Source organism: Pan troglodytes, chromosome 9 (genome assembly GCF_028858775.2).
Source record: "Pan troglodytes isolate AG18354 chromosome 9, NHGRI_mPanTro3-v2.0_pri, whole genome shotgun sequence".
NCBI lineage: Eukaryota > Metazoa > Chordata > Mammalia > Primates > Hominidae > Pan > Pan troglodytes.
The window spans coordinates 4,313,541-4,336,597 of NC_072407.2; the positions used below are offsets into that span (position 1 = coordinate 4,313,541).

Sequence of the window (23,057 nt, forward strand, 5' to 3'; positions counted from 1 at the left end):
ACATTTGCATTTATTAGGCACTTTATTTCCATTATTACACTGTAATATATTATGAAATAATTATAGAACTCACCATAATGTAGAATCAGTGGGCGTGTTAAGCTTGTTTTCCTGAAACTGGATGGTCCCACCTGAGCGTGATGGGAGAAAGTGACAGATCAATAGGTATTAGATTCTCATAAGGACAGCGCGACCTAGTTCCCTCACATGCACGGTTCACAACAGGGTGCGTTCTCCTATGAGAATCTAATGCTGCTGCTCATCTGAGAAGGTGGAGCTCAGGCAGGAATGTGAGCAAAGGGGAGTGGCTGTAAATACAGACGAAGCTTCCCTCACTCCCTCACTCGACACCGCTCACCTCCTGCTGTGTGCCTCCTTGCGGCTCCATGGCTCAGGGGTTGGGGACCCCTGCTCAAGTGCATCCAAAGCGACCCTTCCCACACCAGTCTTCACAGTGGTAAAGGGCAGAAACCACTTAGCTCCCAAGGCATGTGCCTCAGCTGGCATTTTGTCACAATCAACAGTAAGTGGTAGCTTGAGTCACTGTGAGGTCACCTACTGGAAATCACCAGCATCCCATTTCCCACTGGCAAAGAGCTCAGCACTGCCCCCTGGGAAACCAAACCTATGCCCAAATCCCATCTGTGTGGGTTTACCTCCTGGGACCCTTCCTAACATATTAGTCAGAGTCCAATCAGGAAGCATAAACCACTCAAAAGTTTAAAGTGGTAAAATTTAATACAGAGAATTATTCGTTATAACAGGTGAACAGCACAATGAGAGATTGGCTAGCACAAAGTAAAGAGAACTCTAGAGAATATGGGACTAGCCCAGGCCAGGCATGGTGGCTCATGCCTGAAATTCCAGCCATTTGAGAAGCTAATGCAGGAAGATTGCTTAAGGCCAGGAGCTAGAGACAGGTCTGGACAACACAGTGAGACCCTGTCTCTATCCAAAAAAAAAATGAAAAAAGTTAGCTGGGAGTGGTGGTGCACACTTGTAGTCCCAGCTACTCGGAATGCTGAAGTTTGAGCCTGGGAGGTCAAGGCTGCAGCGAGGCATGATTATGCCGCTACAGTCCAGCCTGGTGACAGAGCAAGACCCTGTCTCAAAGAACAAAACAACAACAACAACCATTTACAGACAGAAAAGAGATAGAGCTAATAAGCTAAGGAAAGATGTTGAAATGTGACAAGTAAAGTAACATGAGGTCTTTTATCTATTTAAAATAATCAAACAAAAAATGACTTACTAAATTATAATACCCTGTGCTGGCAAAGGTGCAGTGAAATGGGCACTTTCTTATACTATGAGGGGTGTTTAAATTGTGTATAAGCCTTCCAGGGTAAAGCCTGTCAATTTTTTAAAATAGTGGAGACAGGGTCTCACCATACTGCCATACTGCCTCCTCCAACTCTTGGCCTCAAGCAATCCTCCTCTCTTGGCCTCCCAAAGAGCTAAGATTATAGCTGGGAGGCACTCAAAACCCTGTCAACTTACATCAAGGGTAATGAGAATGTCCATTCACCATGACTCACAGCAATCTTACTTCTGGGGAGACAATTCAATCTAAACAAAAGGTCATCTGGACACACACAGTAAAAATCTGGGAGTAACTGAAGACAGAGTTGGTAAGTGAAATAAGAAACAGTTCTAAGAAATTAAACTATGGTATCAATAGGCACCTGGTATAAAAGTTCAGTTGATGTTAGCGGCTACTTTTCTGTTGTTTTGAGACAGGGTCTCACTCTGTCACCCAGGCTGGAGTGCAGAGGCCTGATCATGACTCACTGCAGTCTCAGCCTCCCTGGGCTCAAGCGATCCTCCCACCTCAGCCTCCCAAGTAGCTGGGACTACAGGAACATGCCACCACACTAGGCTAATTCATGTATTTTTCTGTAGGGACGGTGACTCCCCCTGCGTTTCCAAGGCCTATCGCAAACTCTTGGCCTCAAGCCATCCTCCCGCCTCAGCCTCCCAAAGTGTTGCGATTACCAGTGTGAGCCACCACACCTGGCCAGCTGCTACTTTTAGCAATATTATTGTTATTATTCCACTCAATTAAAAATGATTATTTTCAAGGCTATGCAACAGTATGTATCCTACAGCGTAATTGTAAAAACATATACAGTCGTCGTCCCTCAGTATACAGAATCAGTTCCAGCACCCCATCTCTGCATATACCAAAATCCATGCTTACTCACATTACGCTGTCACCCCTCTGGAATCCACGTATACGAAAATTCCAAATATTAGTTGGCATAGTGGCAAGCACCTGTAGTCTCAGCCACGTGGGAGGCTGAGGTAGGAGGATCGCTTCAGCCTGGAAGGTTGAGGCTGCAGTCAGCTGCGATAGCGCTACTACACTCCAGCCTTGGACAACAGAGGGAGACCCTGTCTCAGAAAAAAAACAAAATAAAACAGGTTAGAAATTGTAATCTAACCCTAACCCTAACGCCTTTACCCTAACCTTAACCCTAACCCTAACCCTTCCCTAACCCTAAACCTAACACAAAACCCGAACCCTAACCCCTAACTCCTAACCCCTACACTAACCCTAACCACTAACCCCTAACGCTAACACCAAACCCTAACCCTAACCCTAACCCAAACCACAACCCCAACCCGAACCCAAACCCTAACCAAAAACCCTAACCCTAACCCTAAACCCTAACCCCTAACCCTAACCCCTAACCCCTAACCCTAACCCGAACCCAAACCCCAACCCCAATCAGAACCCAAACCCGAACCCTAACCCTAACCAATAACCCTAACCTTAACCCTAAACCCTAACCCCTAACCCCTAACCCGAACCCTAAGCCTAACCCTAACCCTAACCCTAACCCTATCCCTAACCCTAACCCTAAACCCTAACCCTAACCCTAACAACCCTAAACCCTAACCCTAACAACCCTAAAACCCTAACCCTTACCCTAACAACCCTAAAACCCTAACCCTAACCCTAACAACCCTAACAACCCTAAAACCCTAACCCTAACAACCCTAAAACCCTAACCCTAACAACCCTAAAACCCTAACCCTAACCCTAGTGAGCCGAGACAAGGTCTTACTATGTTGCCCAGACTGGTCTTGAACTCCTGGCCTCAAGTGATCCTCCTGCCTAAATTCCTAAAGTGCTGGGATTACCGGCATGAGCCATCATGCCTGGCTTCATGTTCATTTCTTCTTGCTGCTGCAACATAGTTTGCAGTTTCCTACATTTAGTGGCTTAAAACACCACAAGTCTACCATCTTACAGTTCTAGGGGCCAGAAACCCAAACTAGGTCTATTAAGGCTAAAGTCAAGGTGTCAGCAGGGCTGCATTCCTTCTGGAGACTCTAATATGTTCCCTTGGCTTTTCCAGCTTCTAGAAGCCACCCCCATTCCTTGGATCATGGCCCCTGACTCCATCTTCAAAGCCAGAGGTGAAGCATCTTCAAATCTCCCTCTCTTACCTCTGCTTTCATCACCACATCTCCTGCTCCAATTCTGAATCTCCTACTCTCTTTCTTTTATAAAGACCCTTGTGATTGCTGGGCATGGTGGCTCCCACCCAGAATCCCAACACTTTGGGAGGTCAAGGCAGGAGGAACACTTGAGGCCCGAAGTTTGAAACTAGCATGAAAAACACAGTGAGACCGCCCCCCCCCCAGAAAAAAATAAAAATAAATATTAGCCCGACATGGTGGTATGCGCCTGTAGTCCCAGCTACTTGAGAGGCTGAGGTGAGACAGTCGATTTAGCCGAGGAGTTTGAGATCAGCCTGGACGACATAACTAAATCTCATCTCTACAAGGACGAGGTGGGAGGATCACTTGAGCCCAGGAATTTGTGGCCAGCCTGGGCAACAAAAGAAGACCCCATCTGGCCAACATGGCCAACCTGGCCACCATGGTGAAACTCTGACTCTACAAAAATGAGCTGGGCATGGGTGACATGCATGTGTAGTCCCAACTACTTGGGAGGTTGAGATGGGAGGATTGCTTGATCTCAGGAGGCCAAAGCTATAGTGAGCTATGATCACATCACTGCACTCCAGCCTGGATGACACAGGGAGATTCTGTCTCAAAAAAAAGAAAAGAAATATATATTTCATCTCTGTCCCTGGTTCCTGGCACAGAGCTTCTAAAGCTCTTACAAAGACCTCAGTGATAGATGTGACAGGAACATCTTTTGTTTTCATATTTGGTCTTGGTCCCAGGTTTCTAACACAAGAGCCTCTAAGAACTTTGGGATCTCCAGCATGGTTAAGAATGCATTTGGGGATGTTGTTGAGATGACCGGGTGACTGCAAGCTCCTAAATTTCTTCAAGAGGAGGGCTGATTACCATGCAACCACATGGTAAGAGGCTTGGAACTTTCAGCCTCATGCACTGAACTCCAGGGGGAAGAGGGGCTGGAGACTGACTTAATCACCAACAGCCAAAGATTTTATCAATCATGCTTGCATAATAAAGCCTCCATAAACACCCTGAAAGGGGTTTGCTGAGCTTTCAGGGTTGCTGGACACAGGAGATGCTGGGAGGGTCGCATGTTCAACAGAGGGCATGGGAGCTCTGTGCCCCTCCGAACTTACCTTGCCCTGGGCATCTTTCTTTTTTTTGAGACAGGATCAGGCTCTTTTGTCCAAGCTGGAGTGCAGTGGCACAATCTCAGCTTACTGTAACCTAAGCCTCCCCAGTCCCCAGCTCAAGGTATCCTCTCATCTCAGCTTCCCTGGTAGTTGGAACTCTAGGTGCACAACACCACACCGGTTATTATTATTATTTTTTAATTTTTTATAGAGACAGGTTTTCACCATGTTGCCCAGGCTGGTCTCAAACTCCTGAGTTTCAGCGATCCTCCCACCTTGGCCTCCCAAAGTGCTGAGATTACAGGCATGAGCCACTGCATCCAGCATGCACGTCTCTTTCATTGACTGTTTCTGAGATGTATCCTTCACAATGAACCAGTAATAGGAAATGAACTGGCCAGATGTGGTGGCTCACATCTGTAATCTCAGCACTTTCAGAGGCTGAGGTGGGAGGATCACTTGAGACCAGGAATTTGTGGCCAGCCTGGCCAACACAACAAGACCCCATCTATACAAAAAATAAAAGAAACTAGCCAGATGTGGTGGTGCAGGCATGTAGTCTCAGCTACTAGGGAGGCTGAGGTGGGAGAACCACTGGAACCCAGACAATCAAGGCTGCAATGAGCTATGACTGCACCATTGCACACCAGCCTGGGCAACAAAATAAGACCCTCTCTCTCAGAAAAAAAGAAAATAAACTGTTTTTCTGAGTTCCGTAAACTGTTCTAGCAAATTATTAAACCCAAGAAGACAGTTATGGGAACCCCCGATTGGTAACAGGTTGGTCAAAAGTATGGTGACAACTTAGGACTTGCCATTGGCATCTGAAGTGAGGATGGCCTCGTGGGACTGAGCCCCTAACTTGTGGGGTCTGTGCTAACTCCAGGTAGTGTCAGAATAAAGTCATGGGATACCCAGTTAATATCCAGAGCACTGAAGAATTTGGTGTAGAAACTCCATACATACATTCAGTCGGAAGTGTGTGAGTAGAGACAAACATGGGTTTTTCTGTCACCTACCTGCTTAACTGCATAGGAGAGGCAATATGTGGTGCTCATGAACAAAGCAAACATTAAAGTCAGACCAGACCCAACATTTGACTCAGTCTTAATATCCAGGTGAGCCTGCGCAAATCATTCATTATTCCTAAGGCTTCATCACTCCATTCATAAAATGGGGATAGCTGTGGCACCTACATGTGATTCTGTGAGAATTAATGAAATATTATGCTTGGGGTTATTGTGATCATTATACCTGTTCCAAACTATTTGACAAGGACAGTGATGGATGAAGACATCAAAAAAATCAGAAACTGCAATGAGGTCTCTCAGGCAAAATTCCATACAAGCAAATTACTGTGTCTACAAAGCATTCCTGCCACACTTAATTCACCATTCCCTGAACAAAATATGCCATCTTCGTTGTTCAGGTCTGTACAGTGCTGGTTTCCCTTCCCGGGCAGTTTGCGCTATCCCATCCCGGCCCATTCCCCATCCCTCCACCTCCCCCTTCCCTCCCCACTCTCATACAACTCTTCCTCATCTTTCAGGACTTGGCTTCAATGTCACCTTAACTGGAAGCTTCTCTCACTCTCCAGAAGAGCTTCCCATTGCACTTGATGCATGCACTATTATTTGATCATGTTTAAGTTACAGTCCAAATCTTTTTGTACCTGAATAACATGTTGCCCAGTCAGTCTCTCTTCCTGGATTCAGAAGTCCTTCATGGTAGATCCAGCTGGAAGTGACAAAAAGACATCTTTTGACATAAAGGGATGACACAGACAGACATAAGTTCTTAAATGTCTTAAATGTTATGTGAAAAACAGAATTCAAAGACTTGTGGGGAACACTTAGGAAGTTACTGGGAATGTCATAAAGGGTTAATTTGTATTTTATTTTATTTTTTGAGACAGTCTCATTCTGTCACCTAGGCTGGAGTGCAGTGGTGCAATCAGGCTCACTGCAGCCTTGACCACCTGGGCTCAAGTAATCTCACTTAATTTTTATTTGGTTTAAGAAAGTCTTGGTTGAGGGTGGTGGCTTATGCCTGTAATCTCAGCACTTTGGGAGGCTGAGAGAGGTATATTACTTGAGGCCAGGAGTTTCAGATCAGCCTGGGCAATATATTAAGACCCTGCCTCTACCGAAAAAACAGAGTGAATGTGTGGAAGACAATTTTTCCACAGACTGGGAGTGAGGGAATAATTTCAGGATGATTCAAGTGCATTACATATATTGTGCACTTTATTTCTACTATTACTACATAGTAATATATAATGAAATGATTCTACAACTCACTATAACGTAGACTCAGTGGGATCTCTGAGCTTGTTTTCCTGCAACTAGACTGTCCATCTGGGGTGATGGGAGACAGTAACAAAATATCAGGCATTAGATTCTCAAAAGGAGTACACAACCTAGATCCCTCACATGCACACTTCACAACAGAGTTTGTGCTCCTATGAGAATCTAATGCTGCTGCTGATCTGACAGGACATGGAGCTCAGGTGGTCATGCAAGCGATGGGAGGGGCTAGAAATACAGATGAAGTTTCCCTTCACTCGCCTGCTGCTCACCTCCAGCTCTGTGGCCCTGTGGTTGGAGACCACTGCTCAAGTGCATTGGAAAGGATCCATCCCACGCCATTCTTCAGAGTCATCTTTACTGCTGCAGTGGTCAACTTGTAGCACCCCTAAGCTCGCAGGACATATGCTTCAACTGGCATTTCACAATCAACAGTATGTGGCAGCTTGAGTCACTGTGAGCTCACTTCCTGGAAATCACCAGCATCCCATATCCCATTAGCAAGGAGCTCAGCACGGCTCCTTGGATAACCAAACCTATTCCCAAATCCCATCTGTGTACGTCTATCTCCTGGTACCCTTCCTAGCATCAATTCTGTATTTGTAGGAGTCCAATCAGGAGACACAAACAACTCAAAAGTTTAAACTAGAATGAGCAAGATGGCTCACACCTGTAATCCCAGCACTCTGGGAGGCCAAGGTGGGTGGACTGCTTTGAGCTCAGGAGTTTGAGAACAGTCTGGGAAACACGGCGAAACCTCGTCTCTACAAAAAACACAAAAATCACCTGGGTGTGGTGGCACTTACCTGTAATCCCAGCTACTCGGGAGGCTGAGGCAGGAGAATTGCTTGAGCCTGGAAGGTGGAGGCTGCAGTGAGCAGAGGTTGTGCCACTGTACTCCAGCCTGGGTGACAGTGTGAGACCCGGTATCAAAAAGAAAAAACATATATATATGTAAATTTAATATAAAAAGTATTAATTTTGGCCAGGCAAAATGGCTCATGCCTGTAATCCCAGCACTTTGGGAGGCCAAGGCAGACAGATCACCTGAGGTCAGGAGTTCGAGACCAGCCTGACCAGCATAGAGAAACCCCATCTCTACTAAAAATACAAAATTAGCTGGGCATGGTGGCACATGCCTGTAATCCCAACTACTCGGGAGGCTGAGGCAGGAGAATCGCTTGAACCCGGCAGGTGGAGGTTGCGCTGAGCCGAGATAGCGCCATTGCACTCCAGCCTGGGCAACAAGAGTGAAACTCCATCTCAAAAAAAAAAAGGTATTAATTTTTACAGAGGATCAGCACAATGAGGGACACACCAGCACAAAGTAAAGACAACTCTAGAGAATACGGAACTAGCAGAGGCCAGGCATTGTGTCTCATGCCTGTAATCCCAGCAATTTGGGAAGCCTAGGCAGGAGGACCGCTTGAGGCCAGGAGTTGGAGACCAATCAGTGCTAAATAGTGAGACTCTGTGTCTACCAAAAAAAAGAGACATTAGCCAGGTGTGGTGGTGGTGCACACCCGTAGTTCCAGCTACTTGGGAGTCTGGGGTGGGAGAAATCCCTTGAGCCTGGGAAGTCTACACTACAGTGAGCCAAGATTGTGCCACTGCACTCCAGCCTGGGTGACAGAGTGAGACCCTGTCTTAGAAAGAAAAAAGAAAAGAAAGTGTTAATCCCCCTAAGGGAATCTCCTCTTCTCCTGCCCTCTCTGGAACCTCACTTGTCGGTTCTTCCTCCCACTTTCCTGTATCTTTAACCTATCCCCCACTTTTAGCTCCTTCCCATCATCATTTAAATTACTCAAACTTCTTCTGTTTTAAAAACCTCTCCCTAAACTCAGGGAGAAGTCTCCTGCACACCCATTGAGCCATCTGCTCTCCCTGGTGCCTTCTCTATAGCAGCCTGAGCCATGTCTCTAATCCATGAATCTCATCATGTTACTCCCCCATTTACATCACTTCTCCTTGCCTCAGGGATTAAGTCCAAACTCCTTAACAGCCCCTGCTCTGCCCTGCCTTGCAAGGCAGCCTCACTGCTTGCCCCTCTCCATTTCATCTGCTATGGAGTGCAACTGAGCCTCATCTGCCCCTTGAACGCACACTCTTTCTCCTCTGGGAGTCTCTGAAGTGGGTAATATCCTCTGCTTATAATATGCTTCCCCTTAAACCTCTACTCTCTTCCTAGCTAGCTTCGACTCCTCTGTCACCTGTCCGCTTTGGCATCAACTCCTCATAGAAGACTTCTTTGACTCCCGAGATTCTCAGGAGCATGGCAGGTGAAGTGCTCCTCCCATGAATGGATGGAGATTAGGGAGTGTGTGTTATTCATGCTTAATTCACCAGTGCTTAGCTGAGTACCTGGCATAAAATAGTTACTGTGGTGGCCAAAGTGATAACCCCCACCACCACCAATTGCTCATGTCCTATGTTACACAGCACAATTACATAGGAAGGGGGAATTAAGAGTGCAGATAAAATTAATGTTGCTCATCAGCTGACCTTAAAACAAGATTATCCTGGAGTATCTAGGAGAGCCCATGTAATTACAAGCATTCTTTAAAACTGGAAGAGGGAGGCAGAAGGTTAAGAACCAGAGACGGTGGGCACAATGGCTCATGCCTGTAATACCAATACTTTGGGAGGCCAGGGCAGGAAAATCCCTTGAGTGCAGGAGTTCAAGGTCAGCCGTGGCAACATACTGAGGTCCCATCTCTACAACAAAATAAAAACAAAATTCACTGAGTGTCACGATGCTTACCTGTAGTCCCAGCTACTGGGAAGGCTGACATGGTAGGATTGCTTGAGCCTGGGAGTTTGAGGCTATAATGAGCCATGATAGGACCACTGAACGCCATCCTGAGTGACAGGGCAAGGTCCTGTTTCTGAAGAAAAAAAGGACATTGGAATCAGGGTCCTCTCCATCCTGAGGTGCCTACAAGGCATCTCTCTCTGCAAACGAGTAAACATCACCCTCCAACTCCTTACAGAGTGGAGCAACAGGAAAACTTCACCTCATTTCTGTGCTGCTTGGGAGGCCTGGACAGCCCAATAACCAGCTCCTTGCTGATGAAGCAATCGGGAAATGGCTCGAGTTGAGCTAAGGAGAATTTGGGTCCTTCTTTTGGTTCTCAGTAGGCAGGGTAGGGGCCAGGCATGGTGGCTCATACCTGTAATCCTTGCACTGTGGGGGGCCAAGGTGAGAGGATTGCTTGAGGCCAGGAGCTCAAGACCAGCCTGGACAACATAGCAAGACCTGGGTGGCATACACCTGTGGTCCCTACTACTTGGTAGGATGAGGTGGGAGGATTGATCACTTGATCCCAGGAGTTTCAGGCTGCAGTGAGCCATGATCACACCACTGCACTTCAGCCTGGGTGACAGAGCCAGACCATGTCACAAAAAGTTAGAAAGAAAAAAAAAAGAGAGAGGGAGAGAGACTATACACAGGCACCACCACATTTGGCTAATTTTTAAATATTCTGTAGAGACAAGGTCTTGCTATGTTGCCCAGGCTAGTCTAAAACTCCTGGCATCAGGCTGGGCATGGTGGCTCACGCTTGTAATCCCAGCACTTTGGGAAGCTAAGGCAGGCAAATCACCTGAAGTCTGGAGTTCGAGACCAGCCTGGCCAACATGGTAAAACTCTGACTCTATCAAAAATACAAAAATTAGCTGGGCAGTAGTGGCGTGTACCTGTAGTCTCACCTACTCGGGAGGCTGAGGCAGGAGAATCACTTGAACCTGGGAGGTGGAGGTTGCAGTGGACCCCATCACTGCACTCCACCCTGGGTGACAGAGCGAGACTCTGTCAAAAACAACAACAACAATAAAAACTCCTGGCATCAAGACATCTTTCTGTCTTAGCCTCCCAATGCCCTGGGATTATACTGTTTCCTATAATTGAAGACACTTGTTCTTATACTGCTTTAAGGTATAAAGGAAGAAAAAAAAACAGATAATGGCAAATGTTGGTGAAGGCCGGGCATGGTGGCAGCCTGTAATTCCAGAACGTAGGGAGGCTGAGGTGGGCAGATCACTTGAGGCCAGGAGTATGAGACCAGCCTGGGCAACATGGTAAAATCCCATCACTACAGAAAAATATAAAAATTAGCCAGGCATGGTGGCGTACACCTGTAATTTTCAGCTACTCAGGAGGCTGAGATGAGAGAATCACTTGTGCCTGGGAGGTCAAGGATGCAGTGAACTGTGATGGCATCATTGCACTGCGGCCTGAGAGACAGAGCAAGCCCTTATCTAGAAAAAAAAAAAATGTCAGTGAAGATGTGGAGGAATTGGAACCCACATACATTACTGGTGGGAACATAAAATTGTGTAACCATTTTGTTTGGGTATTTCTTTTCTTGTCATTTTAATTGGATTTTTTTAAAAATCAAGACAGGGTTTCACTATCTTGCCCAGGCTGGTCTTGAATTCATGGGCTCAAGCCATCCTCCTAGCTGAGCCTCCTGAGTAGCTGGGATTACAGGTGTGAGCCATTGCACCCAACTGGTATAGCCACGTTAGAAAACAGTCTGGCAGTTTCTCAAAAGGCTAAATGTACAGTCATCCTATAATGCAACAATTTCACTCCTAGGCATATATCCCAGAAAAATAAAAATATATGTCCACACAAAAACTTGTACAACAATCTTCATAGCAGCATTATTCATAATGACCAATACATGGAATACATGGAAACAACCCAAATATCCACCAACTGATGAACAGATAAACAAAATGCAGTGTGTCTCTATCATGGAATACTGCCATAGAAGGAATGAAATATTGATACACACTATGACATAAAGGAACTTTGAAAACACTGTGCTAAGAGGGAAAAAAAGCCACAGAAGATCACATATTGTACAATTCTCTTTGTCCAGATTAGGCAAATCTATAGTGACAAAAAAATTAATCAATGGTTGCCTAAGGCTGGGGGCGAAGGTAGGTGGGGAGAGTAGGAGGTAGTGGCTAAGGGGTATGGATTTCTCTGTAGGGTAATGAAAGGTTCTAAAAGTGACTGTGGTGATCGATGCACAGCTCTGTGAATATTCTAAAACCTACTGAATTGCAGATTTCAATAAATAAAGTGAATGGTATGTGAATATTTTAATAAAGCTATTATTTAAAATAATAATAATAGGGGGCTGGGCACAGGTGGTCATGCCTGCCTGTAATCCCAGCACTTTGGGAGGCTGAGGCAGGAGGATCACTTGAGGTCAGGAGTTTTGAGCCCAGTCGGAGCAACGTGGCAAGATCCCATCTCTATGATAAAAAATTAGCTGGACATTGTGGCACATGTCTGTAGTCCCAGCTACTTGGGAGACTGAAGTGAGAGAACCGCTTGAGCCCAGGAGTTTGAGGCTACAGTGAACCATGATCATGTCACTGTACTGTAGCCTGAGCAACAGAGCAAGACGCTGTCTCTGAAAAGGAAAGAAAACAAATGCAAGTTTTTATCACTTTGTGAGTGTAGCCAAGTTGGAGGAGAAATAGACAATAATAAAAGAGCACTGAATAATGACGGTGAGTGGCTGGTTAGGCTCAGTTGCTAGCTAAATGGTTTCTAAAAAAATTCAATAAAGTTACAGCTCTGGGGACAGTCATGTAGTCAAAGAATGAACGCTAAATTCATTACAATTGCCCATGGTCTTTATTTACATGCCTTCTAGTGAAAAATTCCTAAGTGCCTAAACAGCAAGTCTGCAATGATAGCAGCTGTTTATTAAAGACTACAAAAAAGAAATGGAGGCCAGGCGTGGTTGCTCACATCTGTACTCCTTGAATTTTGGGAGGCTGAGGCAGGCAGATTGCCTGAGGTCAGGAGCTCCAGAGGAGCCTGGCCAACATGGTGAAACCCCATCTCTACTAAAAATACAAAAATTAGCTGGGTATGGTGGTGGGCACCTGTAATCCCAGCTACTCGGGAGGCTGAGGCAGGAGAATTGCTTGAACCCAGAAGGTGAAGGTTGCAGTGAGCCACAATCGCACCATTGCACTCCAGCCTGGGTGACAAGAGAAAGACTCTTATCTTAAAAAAAAAAAAAAGAAAAAAAAGAAATGGCATCTTCTTCAAGAATTACATCGTGTTTCATGATAAAGAAGCTCTAATTTTGCATTTGTTCAAGTACTGATGAGATTTACCCAATATGACACCCATCTTGGATAAAATGCAAACAACACAATTTCATTTTCTCATTAACAAAACCGATTAAGTAGTCTAATATAAATTCTGATCTTATTAAAAACTGATCAGATTTTAAAAATTATGGAATTATGGAGCCAATAAGATGTTACAACCTGTACCAAGGGGAATTCCAAAATCCACACATATCTGAGACCATCAAGTATAATGAAATATATTTGATTACTATATTGAAAAATAAACTGATTACATAGCCAACAATTGGACAGGGGTCTCCTCATCCACAGCCACACAAACCCGATCATGCAGCTATATGGTTACAAGGCCTACATAGCCTAGAAGGGACTGGTCTGACTTGAGATTTCATTTGTATTTGTATTTTGAGACAGGGTCCCACTCTGTCACCCAGGATGGAGTGCAGTGGTATAATCATAGCTTACTGCAACCTTGACCAACTGGGCTCAAGAGATGCTCCTGCCTCAGCTGCCCCCATACCTGGGAATACAGGCAAGTACCACCATGTCAGGCATTTTTTTCATTTTTGTAGAGAGAGAAGTCTTGCTATGTTGCCCAAGCTGGCCTCAAACTCCTAGAATCAAGAGATCTGCCCATCTCAGCCACATGAGTAACTGGGGCCATAGGTACATACCATCATGCCTGGCTATATTTATTTTATTTTATTAAATTTATTTTTTTTTATTTTTGTAGAGAGGAGGTCTTGCTGTGTTGCCCAGGCTGCTCTCAAACTCATGGCCTTAAAACATACTCCCATCTCTGCCTCTCAAACTGTTGGAACTATAGGTGTGAGCCACTGTACCTGGCCTGACTTGAGATTTCTTTTATCTAGCATCCTTTACTTGGTAGGATTGGGAAAGGCAGTAGTGTTTTTTAAAATTACTTAATAATTCAATCAGAATCAAACTCAACCTTGACCACTGCTTTCTCTCACAGCTCACATCCAGTCTGTCAGGAAATCCTACTGACTGACTTCAACATGTATCCAGGCTCTAACCATCTCTCACCACCACCGTGAACCCGGTCAGGATCACTATCATCTCCCACCGGGATGTTGCCACAGCTTGGCCCCCATGCTTCTACCCAAATCTTCCCATAGTCTTTCTCAACTTGGCAGCCAGGTCGTGCTTTTAAGTCAGGAGACAGATCATGTCGCCTCTCTGCTCAGAAGCCCTCGGTGGTTCCCATTTTAGTCAGAGTAAAAGCCAAAGCCCCAGCAATAGCGTCCCAGGGCTTACACGATCTGTACCGATCCCAGCCCAGCAACTCCCTGGCCTCCTCGCTGACTTCGCTCCCTCTATCTCTTTGCTCCACTGGCCTCCTTCCAGAGCCTCAGACACACCAGAGAGTTTCCTCCTAATGCCTTTATCCTGTTGACTCAGCCTACAATGCTCTTCCCTCAGCACCTTGGCCAGCTCCATCACCTGCTTCAAACTTTTGCTCAATATTCACTTATGAGGCCAACCCTGACCACTCTACTTAACACTGCCATCTGTCCCCGTTCCCACCATGCTCATTTCTTTCTTTCTTTTTGAAACAAGGTCTTGCTTTATTGCCCAGGCTGGAGTACACTGGTGCAATCACAGCTCACAGCAACTTCAACCTCCCAGGCTTAAACAATCCTCCCGCCTCAGCCACCCTAGGAACTGAGACTACAGCTGCATGCCACAACACATGGCTTTTTTTTTTTTTTTTTTTTTTTTTTTGAGACGGAGTCTCGGTCGCCCAGGCTGAAGTGTAAGGGTGCGATCTTGGCTCACTGCAATGTCTGCCTTTTGGGTTCAAGTGATTCTCTGCCTCCCGAGTAGCTGGGATTACAGGCACCCACCACCACACCTGGCTAATGTTTGTATTTTTAGTAGAGATGGGGTTTCACCATCTTGGCTAGGCTGGTCTTGAACTTCTGACCTCGTGATCCACCCTCCTCGGCCTCCCAAAGTGCTGGGATTACAGGCGTGAGCCACTGCGCCTAGCCTTTTAAAAAATTTTTTTTTAGACATGAGGTCTCATTATGCTGCCCAGGCTGGTCTTAAGCTCCTGGGCTTAAGTGATCCTCCCACCTCAGCCTCCTAAAGTTCTGGGATTACAGGCGTGAGCAACTGTAACATGAGGTCCCAGCTTCATGTTCATTTTTTGTTGTTGCTACAACAAAGTACCCTACATTTAGTGGCATCAAACACCACAAATCTACCATCTTACAGTTCTGGGGGCCAGAAGCCCAACTAGGTCTATTAAGGCTAAAGTCAAGGTGTCAGAGGGGCTGCATTCCTTCTGGGGGAGGCTCTAGACAGAATCTGCTCCTTTGCCTTTTCCAGCTTCTAGAAGCCACCCCCATTCCTTGATTTACCTCGTGACTCCATATTCAAGGCCAGAAGTGCAGCATCTTCAAATCTCCCTCTCTGACCTCTTCTTCCATTACATCACTTTCTCTAATTCTGACTCTCCTACCTCCTTCTCTTATAAAGATCCTTGTGATTGGTGGGTATGGGGGCTCCCATCTGTAATCCCAACATTTTGGGAGGCCAAAGAGGAAGGATTGCTTGAGGCCAAGAGTTAGAGATCAGCCTGGGGAAAATAGGAAGACCCTGCCTTTACAAAATTAAAATTAAAATCAGCTGGACATGGTGATGCATGCCTGTAGTTCCAGCTACTGGAGAGGCTAAGGTGGGAGGATTGCTTTAGCCTAGGAGGTCAAGGCTGCAGTGAGCTATGATCACATCACTGCACTCCAGCCTCAGTGGCAGAGTGAGACTCTGTCTCCAATATAAGAAAAGAAATATACATTTGGTCTCTGCCCCTGGTTCCTGGCATAGAGCTTCCAAAGCTCTTATAAAGCCCTTTGTGACAGAGGTAATAGGAGCATTTTCTGTTTTGATATTTAGTCTTAGTCCTAGGTTCCTGACACAAGGGCCTCTAAGGTCTTTCAGATCTGCAGCATGGTAAGAATGCATGTGGGATGCTGTTGAGCTAACAGGGTGGCTGCAAGCTCCTAGACTGCTTCAGGAGGAGGGCTAGCTGCCAGAGAAAGCAACCACATTTTTTTTTAAAAACAGAGTTTGGCTCTTGTAGCCCAGGCTGGAGTGCAATGGCACAATCTCAGCTCATTACAACCTCCACCTCCCGGGTTCAAGCAATTCTCCTGCCTCAGCCTCCCGAGTAGCTGGAATTATAGGGATGTGCCACAACGCCTAGCTAACTGTTGTTATTTTTAGTAGAAACGGGGTTTCACCATGTTGGTCAGGCTGGTCTCAAACTCTTGACCTCAAGTGGTCCATGTGCCTCAGCCTTCCAAACTGCTAGGATTACAGGAGTGAGCCACTGCACCTGGCCCCAACCACATTTTTTGAGGCTTGGAACTTTCAGCCTCACCTGCTGAACTCCAGGAGGCAAAAGGAACTGGAGATTGACTTAATTACCATGGCCAATGATTTTATCAATCATGCCTCCATAAACACTCAAACAGCAGAGTTTGGAGAGCTTCTGTGTTGCTAAACACAAGGAGGTCCTGGGAGGGTAGTGTGCCCAACAGAGGGCATGGAAGCTCTGTGCCCCTCCCTACTTACCTTGTCCTGTGCATCTCTTTCATTGGCTGTTCCTGAGATGGAGCCATTACATTGAGCCAGTAATAGAAAATAAGGTGGCCAGATGCGCTGGCTCATGCCCGTAATCCCAGCACTTTGGGAGGCAGAGGTGGGCGGAATCACCTGAGCCTAGGAATTTGAGACCAACCTGGGCAACATAAGAAGACCCCATCTATACAAAAAATAAAAGAAATTAGCCAAATGTGGTGGTGGGAACCCTGTAATTCCAGCTACTTGAGAGGCTGAAGCAGGAGAATCACTTGAGCCCTGGAGGTTGAGGCTCCAATGAGCTATGATTGCACCACTGCACACAAGCTTGGACAACAGAGCGAGGCCCTGTCTCTTAAAAAGAAAAGAAAAAAACCCTGTTTTTCTAAGTTCTGTGAGTTGTTCTAGTAAATAATTAAACTCAAGAAGAGGGTCATGGGAAACCCCGATTTCTAACTGGTTGGTCAAAATACAGGTGACAACCTAGGACTTGCAATTGGCATCTGAAGTGAGGGTGGTCTTGTGGGACTGAGCCCCTAACCTGTGGGTTCTGCGCTAACTCTAGGTAGTGTCAGAATGGAATTGTGGGATATGCGGTTGGTATCCAGAGAGTTGGAGAACTGGTGTAGAAACTCTGCACGCACATTTGGTCAGAAGTCTGTGAGTAGAGAGAAACGTGTTGCGGGAAGTCAGGGACCCCAAACGGAGGGACTGGCTGAAGCCACGGCAGAAGAACATAAATTGTGAAGATTTCATGGACATTTATTAGTTCCCCAAATTAATACTTCTATAATTTCTTAGGCCTGTCATTACTGCAATCTCTGAACATAAATTGTGAAGATTTCATGGACACTTATCACTTCCCCAATCAATACCCTTGTGATTTTCTATGCCTGTCTTTACTTTAATCTCTTAATCCGGTCATCTTCGTAAGCTGACGATGAATGTCCCCGCAGGACCCTGTGATAATTGCGTTAACTGCACAAGTTGTTTAAACAATATGAAACCTGGGCACCTTGAAAAAAGAACAGGATAACAGCAATTTCAGGGAACAAGGGAGATAACCTTAAACTCTGGCTGCCTGTGGGCCGGGTGGAACAGAGCCATATTTCTCTTCTTTCAAAAGCAAATAGGAGAAGTATTGCTGAATTCTTTTTCTCAGCAAAGAACATCCCTGAGAAAGAGAATGCATCCCTAAGGGGAGGCCTCTGAAATGGCCGCTTTGGGGACGGCTGTCTTTTACAGTCATAGATAAGGGATGAAATAAGCCCTGGGTTCGCGTGGCGCTCCCAGGCTTATCAGGACAAGGAAATTCCCGCCTAATAAATTTTGGTCAGATGGGTTGTCTGCTCTCAAACCCTTTCTCCTGATAAGATGTTATCAATGACAATGCGTGCCCGAAACTTCATTAGCAATTTTAATTTCGCCCCGGTCCTGTGGTCCTGTGATCTTGCCCTGCCTCCATTTGCCTTGTGATATTTTATTACCTTGTGAAGCATGTGATCTCTGTGACCCACACCCTATTCGTACACTCCCTCACCTTTTGAAAATCACTAATAAAAACTTGTTGGTTTTGCGGCTTGGGGGGCATCACAGAACCTGCCGACGTGTGATGTCTCCCCTGGACATCCAGCTTTAAAATTTCTCTCTTTTGTACTCTTTCCCTTTATTTCTCAGACTGGCTGACACTCAGGGAAAATAGAAAAGAACCTACATGAAATATCAGGGGTGAATTTCCCCCGATATCACACGGGCTCTTCTCTCACCTGTCTACCTGCTTAACTGCATAGGAGAGGCAATGCATGGTGCTCATGAACAAGGCAAGCATTAAAGTCAGACTAGACTAACATTTGACTCAGTCCTAATATTCAGGTGAGCTTGGGCAAATCGCTCATTAACCCCAAGTCTTCATCATTTTGTGCATATAATGGGGATAACTGTGGCACCCACCTGTTTTTGTGAGAATCAATGAAATATTATGCTTGATGTTATTGTGATCATGATACTATCTGACAAGGGCAGTGATGCATGATAACATCAAAAAATTAGAAACTGTAATGAGGTCTCTTGGGCAAAATTCCATACAAGCAAATTACTGTCTCTACAAAGCATTTCTGCCACACTTAATTCACCATTCCCTGAACAAAATGTGCCATCTTCATTGTTCAGGTCTGTATAGTGCTGGTTTCCCTGCCTGGGCAGCTCACTCCATCCCATCCCAGCCCAATCCCCATCCCTCCACCTCCCCCTTCCCTCCCCACTCTCATACAACTCTTCCTTATCTTACAGGACTTGGCTTCAATGTCACCTTAACTGGAAGCTTCTCTCCCTCTCCAGAAGAGCTTCCGATTGCACTTGATGCATGCACTATTGTTTGATCATTTTTGAGTTACAGTCCAAGTCTTTTTGTACCTGAATAACATGTTGCCCAGTCAGTTTCTCTTCCTGGATTCAGAAGTCTTTCATGGTAGGTCCAGCTAGAAGTGACAAAAAGACATTTAAAAAAAAAAAAAAGAGGGATGACACAGAAAGACATCAGCACTTAAAAGTTATAAATGATATGTGAAAAACAAAATTTAAGGGCTTCTAGGAGAAATGTAGGAGGGAAGGTGTTACTGGGAAATATGATAGAAGGTTAATTTTTATTTTATTTTTAGAGAAAGGGTCTTGCTCTATCGCCTAGGCTGGACTGCAGTGGTGCAATCACAGTTAACTGCAGCCTCAACCTCCAGGGCTTGAGCAATATTCCCATCTAATTTTTATTTTGTTTAAGAAATGCAGTCTTGCTCTTAGCAAAGCTAAAGTGCAATGGTGTGATCATAGCTTACTGCAGCCTCAACCTTCTAGACTCAAGTGATCCTCCAGTCTTAGCCTCCCCAGTAGCTCGGACTACAGGTGTGCACTGCAACGTGTAGCTCATTTTTTTTTTTAATTTTTAGTAGAGACAAAGTGTCACTATGTTGACCAGGTTGGTGGTGATCTCCTACACTCAGGCAGTTCTCTCACCTCAGCCTTCCAAAATGCTGGGATTACAGGTGTGAGCTGCCACACCTGGCTGAGGGGGTTAATTTTTAATTATATAAAGAGCTCAAAGCAAATATTAGAAGGAGCCTAAATGCCTCCAGCAGTTGACTGGTACTGGTAAATTGTGATACATCCATATAATAAAATATTATGCAACCATGAAAAGGATTAAGATAGATCAATAGGTATTGGCACAAATGTCCATGAAATATGAAAATATGAAGTGATGTTCAATCACCATGTACGTATCTTGAAGGATATGGCCCATTTTCTCAACTGCAATTATTTCCTGAGATAAGATTATGGGTCTAAAGAGTGAAGGACATTTTTCACTTATTTAAAAGTATTTATTATTTTTATAATTTAATAAAAGATTAAACAGATCATTGAATTAGTAAAAGACAAAGTAACTCTATAAATAAATGGAAAAGACACAGATACCCCAGGCATGGTGGCTCATGCTTATAATACCAGTACTTTGGGAGGGGGTGGTGGGGGGATTGCTTGAGGCCAGGAGTTCCAGACCAGCCTAAGAAACAAAGCAAGAGCTCCTCTCTAGTAAAAATAAAACAATAAAAATAATTGGCCAGGCATAGTGGCATGTGCCTATAGTCCCAACTACTGAGGTGGAAGGATCACCTGAGCCTAGGAGGTCAAGGCTGCAGTGAGTTGAGACTGTGCCACTACACTGAAACCTAGGAGACAGAGCAAGACTTCATCTCAAAAAAAAAAAAAAGGACAATAAAGAAATAAAGCTAATAAGCTAACATAAGGAAAGATAAAATATGTGACAAATAGGCTGGGCACATGGCTCACAGCTGTAATCAAGCACTTTGGGAGGCCAAGGCGGGTAGATCACGAGATCAGGAGTTCGAGACCAGCCTGATCAACATGGTGAAACCACGTTTCTACTAAAAATACAAAAATTAGCCAGGCATGGTGGCATGTGCCTGTAATCCCAGCTACTCAGGAGGCTGAGGCAGGAGAATCGCTTGAACCTGGGAGGCACAGGTTGCAGTGAGCCGAGATCACACCACTGCACTCCAGCCTGGTCGACAGAGCGAGACTGTGTCTCAAAAAAGAAAAAAGAATGGGTGACAAAGTAATAATATGAGGTCTTTCATTTATCACACAGAAAATAACTTGTTAAATTATAATACCTGTGTGGGCGAAGGTGCAGTGAAATGGCCATTTTCTTGTAGTATTAGTGGTGTTTAAAATGTATATAAGCCTTCCAGCATAAAGCTTGGAAATTTTTTTTAAATCATACAGACAGTGACTCATTATACTGCCTCCTCCAACTCCTGGCCTCAAGCAATCCTCCCACCTCAGCCTCCCAAAGTGCTGGAATTACAGGCTGACAGCCACCATGCCTGAAAGCTTTGCAATTTACATCGAGGGTAATAAGAATGCTCATGCCCTGTGACTCACAGTAATCTCACTTCTGGAAATTTCACCTTTGGATATAATTCAACCTAAACAAAAGGTCATATGCACAAACACAGTGAAAATCTGGGAGTAATTTTTTTCTCTTTTTTTAAAAAAATATGGAATGCTTCACAAATTTGCACGTCATTCTTTCACAGAGGCCATGCCAATCTCTCTATTGTTCCAACTTAAGTATGTGTGCTACTGAGGCAAGCATGAGTAATTTAAGATAGAGTGGTTAAGTGAAATAAGGAAGAATTATGGAGAATTTAAAAATCTATGCTATTTATAGGCACCTAGTAACAGCTCAGTAAATATTAGCTGCTACTATTATTATTTTTATGGTAATTTCACTCAATTAAAAACTGTCATTAAAAATTACCATTGTCATGGAACATAATGTCTCCTACTGTATAATTGTAGAAACAGATACAATTTGTCCCTTGGTATATGGGGGGATTAGTTCCAGCTCTCCCATTTCTGTGTATACCAAAATCCATGCATACTCAAGTTTTCGAAGTCAGTCCTGTGGAATCCACATATAACACAAATGGGAAAATTAGTGAGGTGTGGTGACAAGCACCTGTAGTCCCAGCTACTTGTGAGGCTGAGGCAGGAGGATTGCTTGAGCCCAGGAGGTTGAGGCTGCAGTGAGCCATAATTGCACCACTGTACTCCAGTCTGGGCAACAGAGTGAGACAGAAGGTTGACTTTTTAATAGAATTTTTCTGTTCACTTGAAGATATGGTCAGGATTGTGGCATATGAAAATTCTTCATAAAATATCTAATCCAATTAATGCTGGAATTGGGAACAGCAGAAGTGTCATCTCAGAGCTACTCACAATGAAAGGTGATGTCTGGGGCTCAGGTGTGTTGAGGTCCCCATGCCTGGACTATGGGTGCTGAGTGGGATTTACTTGTCCATCCATTTTCTATATTCCAGCACTGGGAAACTAGAGACAGCACTTGTTCTCAAGGGAATCTTCAGCTTAGGTGGCTCTGTAAAAGAGAAATTACATCGTTGAAAAATCGTCGCAGGTCAGGTGAGGTGGCTCATACCTATAATCCCAGCCCACTGGGAGACTAAGGCAGGAGGATTCCGTGAGGCCAGGAGTTCAAGACCAGCCTGAGCAACACAGTGAAACCTCATCTCTACAAAAAATTAGAAAATGAACTGGGTGCGGTAAAACATTCGTATAGTCCCAGCTACTCTGGAGGCTGAAATAGGAGGATCGCTTGAGCCCAGGAAGTGGAAGCTGCAGTGAGCTCTGATCTCACCACTGCACTCTAGCCTTGGTGACAGAGTGAGACCCTGTCTCAAGACACACACTAACACACACACAAACACACACACACACACACACCCAATCTCACTCTGTCCAGCCTTGACTAATCAAAAGGGCCTTCTGGTTACAGAAGAGGTATGCTCTTTTGTAGGACAGGGAGAGACCAGCAAGCTTGTTCACAGACTTTTCCTCATCCTCTGCTTAGTTTTCCAAGAACCCTCACAGTGGAAATGGAGTCTCTGGGAAAATGACCTAAATCTTTGGGTTACCAGGGGAGAAATATGCCTCCTTTGTCAATTAATAAATGGAACATCTGCCTTAAAATCCAGGGAGTTCTGCTAGAATGAATCACTCCCTAAGACCCTGACCAATGCATGGAACATGAAAAACTGAAGTTTAACTGGGCGCGGTGGATCACGCCTGTAATAACAGCACTTTGGGAGGCTGAGGCGGGCGGATCACCTGAGGTCAAAAGTTCTAGATCAGCCTGGCCAACATGGTGAAACCCCGTCTCTACTAAAAATACAAAAATTAGTTGGGCATGGTGGTGGACACCTGTAATCCCAGCTACTCGGGAGGCTGAGGCAGGAAAATCGCTTGAACCCGGAAGGCGGAGGTTGCAGTTACTTCTAGAAGAATTTCCATTAGCCCTTTGAAATCCTTCAACATTCATGAAGGCCAAAGAGTTTTCACCTAATTTAATCTG

At 45.0% G+C, this 23,057-nt stretch overlaps 1 protein-coding gene and 1 non-coding gene across 5 annotated transcripts in view; both read right to left on the reverse strand.

Annotated features, from left to right (window-relative positions):
* LOC112207799 (uncharacterized) overlaps positions 1–23,057 on the reverse strand; it is a 57,022-nt gene that overhangs the window by 826 nt on the left and 33,139 nt on the right. The window contains exons 9-17 of one of the 4 annotated variants that reach the window (XM_063783588.1): positions 21,908–22,064; positions 19,025–19,089; positions 16,607–16,796; positions 9,642–9,765; positions 7,551–7,644; positions 7,153–7,349; positions 6,247–6,311; positions 2,205–2,394; positions 74–131 (exon numbers count right to left, since the gene is read on the reverse strand). The gene's annotated coding sequence lies outside the window, so the exon portion shown is untranslated. Of the gene's footprint in view, positions 1–73; positions 132–2,204; positions 2,395–6,246; positions 6,312–7,152; positions 7,350–7,550; positions 7,645–7,831; positions 8,143–8,284; positions 9,596–9,641; positions 9,766–16,606; positions 16,797–19,024; positions 19,090–21,907; positions 22,065–23,057 lie in introns of those variants that run through there. The other 3 variants (XR_010147409.1, XR_010147410.1, XR_010147408.1) reach the window with 3 other exon arrangements.
* LOC112204850 (U6 spliceosomal RNA) lies at positions 21,178–21,281 on the reverse strand. The gene has a single exon (XR_002942234.2). It is a non-coding gene; the product is annotated as a U6 spliceosomal RNA (small nuclear RNA).